General features: G+C 41.8%; 1 long non-coding RNA gene across 1 annotated transcript in view; it reads right to left on the minus strand.

Moving 5' to 3' along the window:
* Positions 1 to 4,714: 4,714 nt before the first annotated feature.
* Positions 4,715 to 12,582, minus strand: part of LOC147146074 (uncharacterized) — a 70,619-nt gene continuing 62,751 nt past the window's right edge. The window contains exon 3 of the long non-coding RNA XR_015087218.1: positions 4,715 to 4,909. This is a non-coding gene — a long non-coding RNA (uncharacterized LOC147146074). The remainder of the gene's footprint in view (positions 4,910 to 12,582) is intronic.

A 12,582-nucleotide genomic window follows, 5' to 3' on the forward strand; every position in this document is an offset into this window, starting at 1 on the left:
AGGCAGGCTGAATTTTTGGGATGACAAAGTTTTTGTGCGACTTGTAAGACACGTTTTTTTCAAACTTACCCAACCTTTCAATTGCTCTAATTCTAAGGTTCCACTCTACTCCAAAATATTTCAGATAAACTAATTATGACTTATTATACCGTACATTGACAAACGTGCTGCAACAGAAAAACTGTGACCCCCTATCGGGTTTTGAGGCTCCATATTATATACGATATTATATTTTATTGAACCATAAAATCGTGGTGCGACTGTCAAGGAAGAAGCCACAAACTGGAAAAAGGCAAGAATAAGGAGAGTGTGTGGAAATATTTTGAGGCTGCATTCACTAACCACATTTGGGTTTCTAGCCACAGGCACTTAAAAATTTGGATTAGTTGCTACCTATGCGACACCATATACTGGCAATTCAAATTTCGAATTGTAGCAACACAAGTGGCCATATACAGTATATATATATATATATATATATATATATATATATATATATATATATATATATATATATATTTTTTTTTTTTTTTTTTTTCAGCAGTCTTCACATTAATTAACAAATTGCTTCAACACGCATGATTACTTGCTTACTTAATTGTAATTTATTTTATATACTGTACTATATAAAAAACACAATCAAAATAGATTGTACACAATATGTTTTACAGAAATAATATTTTCTACATCTTTACCATACACTTTTTTTCCTGTATTGACAAATTCGATTCCTCAAAATTGTATTCAATGTACTAACAGACTATTAAGTCACTGCATTCTCATTCCATCCAGGATTAAATGGCTGCTGACATTTTTCTTGTGTGCAATTAATTGTACCACCTTCCTTTCGGGTAGTCGAATTTTTAGTTTTTACTGAACGTTGGTGGAAGATCATTAACATTTAAAACACATGGCAAGTGGTCAATGCTTTGTAATTATTATTTTAGAACAATTTACGTTATATGGAAACAACTTCGATCTAAAACTGCAATAATTTGTCGCTACGGATAAATTATTAAAGAGAGTCACATTCTCAATTTAATAAATTAGTAGCAATTTGTTATTAATTGTAACATACAAATGTGGTGACATTTAATTCAGGGTGAATACATACACACACCATTGCATCCAGTGACTATATTAAGTGGCAATGAATTTGCATTCAGGACTAATTGATTGTTACTGACTGAAATTAGATGACAAAGAATGAGAATTTAGAAGACAAAGTGAGGAATACAGTACACCGTCGCTGGTTTAATTAAACCCTGACATAGTCAATGTGAATGAACATCCACATCTCAGAGCACAATCAGGGCGATCCAATTCCAAAATTTGACTCTGAGCGGAGACACTTAATTTTCCATCTGAAAAGTAAACTTTAAGATAAATTTCTCCTGCCTTTTTTTTAGGGGGGGGGGGGGGGGTCGTCTGGGCGTCATTGATTTAGTTCTACACCAGTGAGGTCTGCAATGCTGGCTAATGCTATTGACGAGCCATCAGTCTTGTCCAGAAGTGTGGAGTCTTGCAGCCTTCCAAGGCAAAGAAGAGCGAGGAAGACGAAAGAAAGCGAGCAAGAAGGAGAAGAGGGGGAGAAAAAGGAGGGGAAGTGAGGGGGGCGGGTGGCGTGGATGGAACATCAATGGACAGTGATGGAGAGCGGGGAGGAGGGCGAAGATGCAAGCGCAGCACGCAACACTCACACCCCTGTCCATGGTTTGGGAACACTAAATTAGAAAAAAGACAAAAGGGATGAGGAGAGGGAGAAACTGTAAACAGCCGCATCGATCCAACTAGTGTCGGGCAAATCAAACCATTAGGAGCACGTAACGTCTCTCGACTGCTGGAGGAGCTGGCGGAGACGCACTCCAGTGAGCAGGAAAAAGTTTGCAGCAACACACTAGTGAGAAACATGCTTTAGAAGAAGTCAAATCATTTGGAGGCCCGATTGCCGCCAGTGTCAAAGATGATGTCTGATGATGATCCTGCGGTGCGTTTAGGTCAGGGGTTCCCAACCTTTACTCAGTCAAGGCATATATTTTGCAGTAGAAAAATCTGCCAAACCAAAATGTCACAAAAAATATATGCAGTAGAGCTGTACATTGACTTAAGAGAACTGTTGTAACCAGAGCTGCGCATTTGACAAAAAATGTGCATCCATTTATCGTCGCCTGCCGCCTACAACCGCGGTACCCTTCCACCATCCGTCTTTCTGCCTTCTTGTCCAGCCGGAAAAAAGTAGTCATCGCCTATACGCCGGTCCACCTATGGTTTTAAATGCGTTTGCGTTTCTGACTACCAACGTTGACCAAACTAACATTCGCGTAAACATAAACATAGGTATGCTAACATTAACTCTAAGTAACACCAGCGAATCAAATTTTGGTCTTTGTCAGGTATTTCTGGAAAGAGGCTTTAATTCCACCTTAAATTTGACTTTATTTAACACATATATACAGTATTATACGATAACTTATCTTCAGCCCGTGCTACAGACTGAAAAAAGCAGGTTGGTGTTACTTGCTGTTGGACAATGACAACTGCTTTCAGCATAACAAGTCAACTCAACGCACCTTTATTTAAATCGTATTTTCACTGTTAGAAAAAAAAAAAAAAAAAAAGCAGTAAATTCCTGGCTTTAATATGCAATTTGAAAGAGATTGTTTTTTATTTCTCTCTTACTTTTGATAAAGCTTTACCTCGGCTTCAACGAGGATGTGCTAGCACGGCCGGACACGAAGGGGTTAAGCGAGAGTGGAGGCCGGACGGCAGAAATGAAAAAAGCCCTTTGGCAACCCTGGGACAGAGGGAACGCTGAACTCATCACAAACTCCTCCGCTGGCATCCGCCGGTGCATAATGACCCCGACAAGACGGGAATCCCTTTTAATTAAAGTGAAGGCAGATCAGTTAAGCAGATGGATGCCGACAAATATTAGGGGAAATAGAATGTTTAATGGCCTGTGCACTTATCGCCAGCTATTTTCCGCGCCCGGACCCGAACTGATAAACAGGACGGAGAGCCTTGTTAATCAACCTTACAACCTTTAAAGCCCGAGATAAGAGAATAATTCGGGATCTTTGTAAATTAGCTTGAGATGTGGCTAGCACTCGGGGCCGAGCGGCCAAGAGAATTTCTATCAGGGTAATAGCCTTGCGCCGCCGTGGAGAACTTTAGGGGCGCAAAGCAGGGAAGATATTTTTCTGCTATTTGCTTGATTTTTTTTTTATTATTATTATTATAGTTGGGGTTTGACCCTCTTAGCAAGAACCCTGCCGTGCTCTTATCGGTCACACAGGAGCGTCACCCGCCTACGTGGAATTCATCTCCGGGGGGAATTGGACATGGTGGCCCCCTTGAGGAGGTTAAGGGGAAGCATACCCCCACAAAGTCAAATATAGACATGTAGGGAGGGGGAAGTGTTATGTTTTCATCACATGAACTGCAGTTATGATCAAATTCAGCTACATTATACACAAATTTGATCTTATTTTTACACAAACTCTCTCATTTTATTCAAATATTTAATCATGTATTTCTTACCACCTAATATACATTTTTTTTTAATGTGGATTATTCAAAAAAGCAGTTTTTATGCCATTTTACATGTAGAATCCATGTTTCCACGCTGTGTTTACGCATCTACAGTATTAAACCACGTCATTAAAAATGAGATGTGCTTTAATGCAGGTTCTTTCCATTAAAGTGTGTTGTAGACGCTTTATCATTTTGAATAGAAATGAGTAATTTCAATTTCACATACTGGTGTATTAAGCATTACAGAAATGAAAATGCTGTTCATACAGGGAAACTTACGTATGAACTTTTCATTAGGTGCTGCTCTAAAGGCATTTGGTAAGCACTGTACAAAAAATAGAAGTGAACAATACCCAATGAGATATAGTCTCCGATGATGCTTTCCTATACATATATATATATATTTTTTTGTATCTGTTCCACTTTTTCCCCATTTTAGCTTCTATTGCTTTTTGTTTGTTGTTGATTGCAGTTTTTGTTACAGTAAAATCCAACATACAGATGATGAATTACAGTGAGTTATATTTGTTAAATGGGTGTTTTCTGACGGGAAATGACAAAAGTATTTATATTTCTTTAACACACATTACAGTCTTCTGCCACTTTCTAGTGTCATTCAGAGCTATAAAATACCAATTCGAACTCATTTTTATTTGGCCATTGTATGAAGACGTTTGGGCACAACTGTTTTTGATCTAATAAAATAGGTATACTTACCATTTTCCCAAATAAAAAAAAAGACTTGGGCTTTCCTCCAAATAGCCAGCAGGAACAGCATTATCATTTCCATGTTTTTCTTGAACAGTTATGTTCAACTGCTTCCTCCCTGGCCTCTTGAAAAATAAAAGGATGGAGGTGGGTGGGGGGACACCAGATTGAAGGTAATTACAGGGAGAAACATGGACATTTATCATTGGGGCTTTGGGACTTTAAACACCCTCGCTCACAATTTCCCCCCAAACCGTCGGCCATCGTGGGGCTGGCAGGTTGTGATCGGAGCACGAATGCCGGGCCCGAAGGCTCAGAGTGCTGCCATATGTTGGCCTGGCCCATGCCAGCAGCAAATGTGCTGAACAACACACCTCCAGCCATGAAATCCGTGCCTTGGCACTGTCCGTGTGCACGGGCCTCAAAGAAGTTTGCAACACCCCCCCCCCCCCCCCAAAAAAAAGTCGCCAAATGTTTTGTCCTGACTGTCTGGTGTCAGACTGCAAACATGTTGCGGCCCATTATTGCTTCAGTGCACACGTGCATAATAGGCTTTATATCCATGGAGAACATCCCAGATTGCAATGGGTCACACCTGGTTATGCTTCTTCATCCCCCTCGCCACCCCTCCTCTCGCTCCGCTCGCCGGTTCCCACACCGGCGGCATCTGGAAGAGATTGGCGGCAGAGTCACAGCGAGCCATAAAGCCCTCAAATGCTCACAAAAAGGCACGCGGGCTAGAACGTCAAACAATGTTGGCCCAACGGGCTGCCAACAGACACAGCGCATCTTGAACCCGGACAAACCCCACTGCTCATTTTTTATCCGCCGTGAACTATTCCTCCCCACCTCGCTCGCTTGCAAGCACCACCTGGGAATGACTTTCACATTTTTAGACCCTAAATGGAATCGGGACTGATGCTTGTCCGAGCTCAGTGGGACTTGAAATGGCAGTTTACATGTCAATAGCATTCTGGAGCCAAAAAAAATACAAAATCTAAATCAAACCAGCTGATAAAAGCTTTCAATGTCAATTTTCAGTACCCTGAATGTTGAAAATTGGTGGTTGGGGGGTGGGTACCAAGGGTGTTTACTGTCTTTCTGAGGTCACTCTTGGGTCAAAAGTAACCCGAATTGGTTGAAATAGCTGACCTTGCGAAAAAACAAAAACATGAAATCAGTTTATCTTCACTTTTAAAATTGCTGGGTCGAAGGTAACACAAATTGGGTGAAATAGATACCCCCCCCCAACAAAAAAAAAAGCCAGTTTACCTTCGCTCTAATCCTGCCGTGTCAAAAGTAAACCGAATTGATTGAAAAGCTAACGCTATGGCGGAAAAATCAGTTTACTGTCACTCTTAAAACTGCTGGGTCAAAAGTGACCCAAATTGGGTGAAACAGCTAACTCTGTGGGAAAAAAAATCAGATTTTCTTCCCTCTTAAAACTGCTGGGTCAAAAGTAACCCAAATTGAGAGAAACAGCTAACCCAGCATAAAAAAATAATCAGTTTCTCTTCCCTCTTAAAAGTGCTGGGTCACAAGTAACCCAAATTGTATGAAATAGCCAACCCGGTGATGGTTCTAAAATGCAATTTTATGCAATCTGGTGGGTCAAAATAATTAACCCAAGCTTCAGTGAAAGTAACCCAATCTGCTCAAAATCCACAGCTACCTGGAGAGTGGGTTAGGAAAACGATCCAGCTAATGTGTTGCTTTCTGTGACTCTTTCAGTTTCTCTTTCTGTTGTAACCTGCTGACAACATTCTGTGACTCTAAATTCAGTGGTCACTTCCTGCTTGAAGCCTTGCGATGGCAAGGTACTGTTGATCAATAGTAAGGTGTCATCTTGGGCCCATGAGGTCAAAATGTGAATTGCATGATGAAGAACACTGTTGAATATTGTTAAAATATATAAAAGCACAAAATCGCATGTTTTCAATGGTCCGAGATTCAAAGGACAATGTCACTGAAGGGTTAACAAGCGCTCATGCCACTCCAGAGATAATGTGATCCCTCCTGCCTCCGCCGGCTCTCAGGAGAATAGATGAGAGCCATTGTCACAGTACCAGCGGAGATGGACCAGAGGGGGGGGGGGGGGGGGGGCGCATGGTTGGGGGGTTCAGTGTGACACAGCCTTATAATGCAGCTATCGATTGTCCATATCTGTTACGGAGGCTGGGAAGCACATCCCAAATTCGATACACTCTTAAAAGGGGGCGGGGGCCTCCAAAGGGATGACAACAGCAAGAACAAAGCCTTTGCTAAGGCGCAATTAAAATCATGCTAAATGATGGATGAGAATATCGAGGTTGCTATCTTGCTAAAGGTTAGCTTTATTCCTGTGTTTTGTTCATGCATTGTTCGGCGCTGAACTTGGGGAATTTTACGTCAGGCACCTTGTCCTGCTAAGTAGTCCTCTGAAAGATGTGCCGAGTTCATTTGTGGCAATTCAGCCTTAGCGCTTTTGTTAGTGAGGCTGCTATCCTGCTAGCATAGCATCAACTGTTAGCATGGCAGCTTTTCAACTATACTCATTAGAATCCTGAATGAAGGGGAAAATGAACAGTCTTTATCTGTCTGGCATTTCTTTTACACTTTCTCCGAGTCGTATCTCTCATACCTCGCCCCCACCTTTCTGTGGCATGAAAAATGTTGGCCCAGCACTGGAGCACAAAAATCTGTGCTGGAGTCATTTCAAGCCAGCGTTTTATTGCAAACAAATGCTGTCTTTGATACCCACTGCAATAGGCGATCCTTGAGTGTTTGTTTGTGCTGGAGGTGAAAAAGATTTGCTAACATTTGGAAGAAAGACAAGCCGGTGAAACCTAAGGCAGGCATGCACACACAGACAAAAAATGTCATGCAGGAGCTGGTAATGATTTTCCACTCATTAGAGGAGAGTTTGAAGTGCGTGTCGGAAACCTTAGCCGTGGAAATCCGACAAGACAAGATTGTGGTGCGCACTTTCTTCTCCAAGAGCAGACATTTTCAAGGTAACATTTCCACATCCTATTAGCTTGTGGTAAACGTACCAATTGGATCCAGCCAGACGCTTTCATTGGGCAAAACGGCATTTTTGACCTTGTTGCCTATGAAGTAAAAAGACATTACAGTCAGTTGGTCTTCAGGAGTTGGATAAATACGGCTCTGTCAAGGTGAATTCCCCCTCATGAAAAGGACCACAACGGCTTTATTTATTGACAAAATATCGGGTGTGTAGAAGTGCTTTGCTCAACGAAAAGTCCGGACTTGTGCCTCTTCACTGTCAAAATCAGACATCCTAGTTTTGATTTCAGTGTGTATCAAACTTATTTTTCTTAGTTTCCGCTAACAATACCGATACACAAGCGTCAAATATTGATATTATGATGTCAGATGCTAAACGTACTTTATGACAATTCCATGACAAGATTTATCAAGTATTTCTTACTTCTTCTTAGAATTGATTTTAAAATTCTGATACTGGTTTATAAATCATTGAATGGTTTGGGTCCTGAATACATTGAGGGAATGCTAATTGAATATAAATCCAGTAGAGCTCTGAGGTCTGTAGACTTGATTCAATCAGTGAAGCCCAGGTTTCAAAGCAAAAACAGTGAAGCAGCATCTAGCTGTTTTGATGCACGCAAATGGAATAAGTTGTTAACAGAAATGAAAAATCCAGGTTATAAACTGGTGCAATGGAATACAATACAAAAAATAAATCGTGATTTTCCAGCCCTCGTCTTGAAGACATTGGCCTGTAGTGGATCACTTTAAACTCCAACTGTGGTGCTCTGGTCTAAATTAGCGGGGCGGGAGGAATTGTTAAAGGGATGACCCTTTCCCTAGTCACCCGGTTCTCCCTCCACACACATGCACACACGCACACACACACACACACACACACACACCCTTGAACATCTACCGTTAAGCCTCCAGAAATCTGATAAGCCACCAGGGTGGCTTCTGTGGCCAATCCGTGCGGGGAGTGGCGTGGCCAGTATCAGTCCGCTGCAAAGCCCCTCGTTAAGTGGGACTTCAAAGTGCTAGCTCGCACTCGTGAAAGCCGTCCTGTCTCTTCACCCTCCGCCCTCAGATGCCAGGGTGACGTCATTATCGAAGTCTTTCCTCGGACTGAGTTCCCATTGACGTCGTTGGACCCGTGAGGATTGATGACTTTGAATCTTCTTTGCTGTCTCTCGCTGTTCTTCACATTGCTCCCCTCCCCACTCTTCCAACCTGCTCATTATGCTTGCGGAGGGACAGCAAATGCAAACATATGCTAACTCACGCAGCTCACTTCGCCCCTCCTCGGCTAATAATGGTGGCGAGGCACAGCGGCATCCGGCTGCATCAGCACGGCTAAAGGATCACGTCTATTGCTCACTTCCTCCATCAGCATTTAGTGGACATCTGTGCGGTGGCGGCCCCCACCTCTACCTCGCCATCCCCTTCTCCGTATGTCACAACAGCCTAGAAGATAAACGAGCATGTCCGTGCTGTGGCACTGTACATATGACGCGCCACAATGGCCCAGGTGGAATGGATGTACTGAAAGGAAGATGTAAAAGTATAGTGAGCCCACATCAAGACAGATATGTTCCTGACCTACCTGGGATAGGTGCAAATCAATGTACAGAGAGACCAAAGACATTTTGGAAAATAGTTTTACCCCTCCCACATTCTTTAAACCAGTGACATACTCAGACCAAAATTAGGTCCAGGAATTTTGATCGACAACGGCCAACGTGCACCAAAAGCTATTAGTCGACGGGGGCAGTGATGGTTTGCATTTTTCATTACCAAATATTCCAGGGGTTACAAGTGAGAAAGGGCGTATTGAGGGGAACAGAGAGGATGTGGGAGTAGGTCAGGCCTTGTCAGGATCCCATTTTCCTTATCCACCTGATAACTTGAACTTCACCTTTCAACATTCTAGCAGGCAAATGGCCTTTTACACCTTGTACTCTCTAACTAAGCCGTCACCATCACAGTCACTTTCAGTTTCCGACTGAAGGGATAACTGATGTAGCATCCATCACTTGGGGTTCTTTCAGGTCTAAGAGAACCAAACGCTCTCACAGTTTTAAACTGGGTAGAACCTAAAACATGGCCGAGCATAACTTGGCACACCGCTACATTACGGGCTACATGTGATGCTAGCAGCAACAAATGTTGCCATGTTAGTGTTCTTACATCGTTCTTAAGTATTATTAGTAGTAGACCCTTTAAAAGATTTATGTTGAAAATATTTGAGCTATGTCTGTAGGTACATTAAGATAATTTACTTACTACCACTTGTAAATGTTTGAGGCAGACATCACCATCCAGAGGTTCAAAGAGGAAGTAGAGGCCTGGTCATGTCAATCAATCAATCAATCACATTTTATTTATATAGCACTTTTCATACATAAAAATGCAACTCAAAGTGCTTTAAAACATTCAAAGCAAAACATAGAATTATCTTCAATCAAAAGAAAAGATAAATTATTTAAAAGTTGTTGAAAGCCAAACTAAAAAGGTGTGTCTTGAGCTTCCTCTTAAAAATATCAACAGTCTCTGCAGACCTGACATCCTCTGGCAGGCTATTCCAAAGGTGAGGACCAAAACGGCTGAATGCAGCCTCGCCATGCATTTTGGTCCTCACCCTTGGAATAAATAAAAGGCCGGCGCCAGAGGACCTCAGGATCCGCGAGGGCTGGTATGATAAAAGCAAATCAGATAAATAAGATGGCCCAAGACCATTAACACATTTATAAACGGATAAAAGTACTTTAAAATCGATCCTGAAACACACAGGGAGCCAATGCAGCAATTTCAAAACTGGCGTAATGTGCTCCCGCCCTCTGGTTCTCGTCAGCACCCGAGCGGCTGAATTCTGCAGTAGTTGCAGTGGTGAAATGCTCTTTTTCGGGAGGCCAGAGAGCAGGGCATTACAGTAATCTAAACGACAGGTAATAAAGGCATGCATCAGCACTTCCGTGTTAGCCTGAGAGAGAAACGGGCGGACTCTGGCGATATTCTTAAGGTGATAAAAACCAATCTTGGTTACATTTTTAATATGAGGAATGTGACCATTAACGCTAGTTACATGTTATTGATATGTTTTAAAGGAGACAACCTGTTATTTCCTTTTAAAACTTTAAGGTAGCCGCCCAAAGTCAGAAACAATACTAAAGGATTCCAGATTTTACATGAAAGTTGCGGCAACTAATGTTGCCAGTGGGATTAAACCATAAAGTGGCTGTTGGAAATTAGCATCATTGGTATTGTAATTACAAACAAAAAAAACCAACTTCTTTATTTATTTACTTAATGGAAACTAGCCCTTAGGTTGCTAATGTTCTCGGCTACCATTACTTATTTGCACATGTCAATGTTGAAGTTTTCATAACAACTTATAATAATAGTCTATTTTGGTATTAACTCTGGACGGAACATGTGTTAGCAATATTGTGTACGAGTATGGTGTTTTTTTTATTTTTGTTGTGTTTAACTGAGTTTGGCTTTTAGTTCTTAAATGTCTTATCCTCACTGTTGAAATTGTCATTGTTTACCTCGTCCTTTATGTGCTCCTGCTACAACATCAATTTCCCTTGAAGGGAATATAAAGAGTTATTGATTCTGACACTTTAACACACAGGCAGCAGCAATACAAATAAAAATAGTAGACAGCAATAGACACAGACATACAGTATATTCTCCGTCTGTGGGAACACCTACTATGACTGGAGATTAGTTGGGGACCTTTTCTGCCTCTTCTTCCACTTATTTACATTGGATCTCTTGATAATCGCCACGCTGCCAACCACGGACCTGACAGACTTTTTGCAGTTGTAACAGCTTAACACAGCTCAAATAAAGCTAGTAAAACTAAAACCTATGGGCTGCTTTTAAAGTGGTACTCGAAATAAAGTTGTAATGTTATTTTACACATGGCCTTACAGACAGTGGGAAAAAGCAGCCATTTTGAATAAAGGTACTGAGGCACTGGTCAGCATACTTTTTCAATAAACTTGTCCAAATGATTTCATAGCGCAAAGAGCGATCCACGCCGTTTTCCAACTGCAGAGGGAAGATGATGAAATGAAGATGACAGAAAGGTGACAGGAATAACCGAAAAGCCCACGCTTGAGTTTTGAGTGTAACATTATGATTCACATAACAAAACCTGTGCTCCAAAACACACACACACACACACACACACACACACACACACACACAAATTCTGTGTCCAGCCCGGGCTAGGGGCGGGGGTGGTGGGATAGATGATAGAAGGCGTGGAGTAAGGGAGTGATAGCGCTATTCCCTGGGTAACGGGCCCTGGCGAAGGAACTGAGAGGTGTTTTTGGCTTGTGTTGCGTTCGGGGAGAGTGCAGCTTCTCCCAGAAGGAGGCTATAAAAAGACAAAGGAGACAGGAGGCCATGTGGAGAGACTGTTGAAAGGGAGCAAACACCCACTCCAAAATCCCACCACAGCCACCATTGCACCACCGCTGGGAAGCAGACACACATCAGATCAAATAAACACAGTACTAAATTCCTATTGGTAACACATGCAAATGCCAAAAAAACAACCATGAACTTTTGTCTTTCTCGGGCATTAAACATGACAGGACCGAACAATTATCAGATGGGGTGTATTGTTTGTATGTACGGTACATTTTGAAACATATCGTGCTACGCCAAGCCGCACTCAAGATGGAATTTCTCTAGGACAAATGTCGGGCGCACCTTAAAACAGCCCAGCAGTGACAACTCATCTCTTCCGTCCAACAAGCTATGCTAACCCAAATGTATGTTCCACGGCAGCCATAGTGGACAAAACGGGATGGTCATGAGCCAGGCTCTGATTGCCGTGTATGCCTGGCGAAATCTTGAAATTGCCAACACTTATCCCACGCCTGTCACAGTGTGGCTGAGTAACTTCGTTCAAAGTAAATCTGGGTGCACATTATTAAAGCTGACAGTATACAACAGAGTTGAGCACAACTTAAGTAAGCATCGCATTTCAACCCCCCCCCCCTCCTACCCCCCGATATCACACTTGCTGCCTACAACTATTCAATAAAGATAAAGTTGTTCATATAACTTTGAATGCCCAACATGGCATGCCTGTTTATAATGGTTAATGTTAAATGTGTGTGTGTGAAAGAAAGAAAGAAAGAAAGAAAGAAAGAAAGAAAGAAAGAAAGAAAGAAAGAAAGAAAGAAAGAAAGAAAGAAAGAAAGAAAGAAAGAAAGAAAGAAAGAAAGAAAGAAAGAAAGAAAGAAAACAGATGAACAAAAGAGAGAGAAAACAAAAGTAAAAAATACCCAATTTTGATGAAAAATTACTACTGGGGTCGATTTGACCTAA

This window comes from Filicampus tigris, chromosome 6, assembly GCF_054856515.1.
Source record: "Filicampus tigris isolate MCC_2025a chromosome 6, RoL_Ftig_1.0, whole genome shotgun sequence".
Classification (NCBI taxonomy): Eukaryota; Metazoa; Chordata; class Actinopteri; order Syngnathiformes; family Syngnathidae; genus Filicampus; species Filicampus tigris.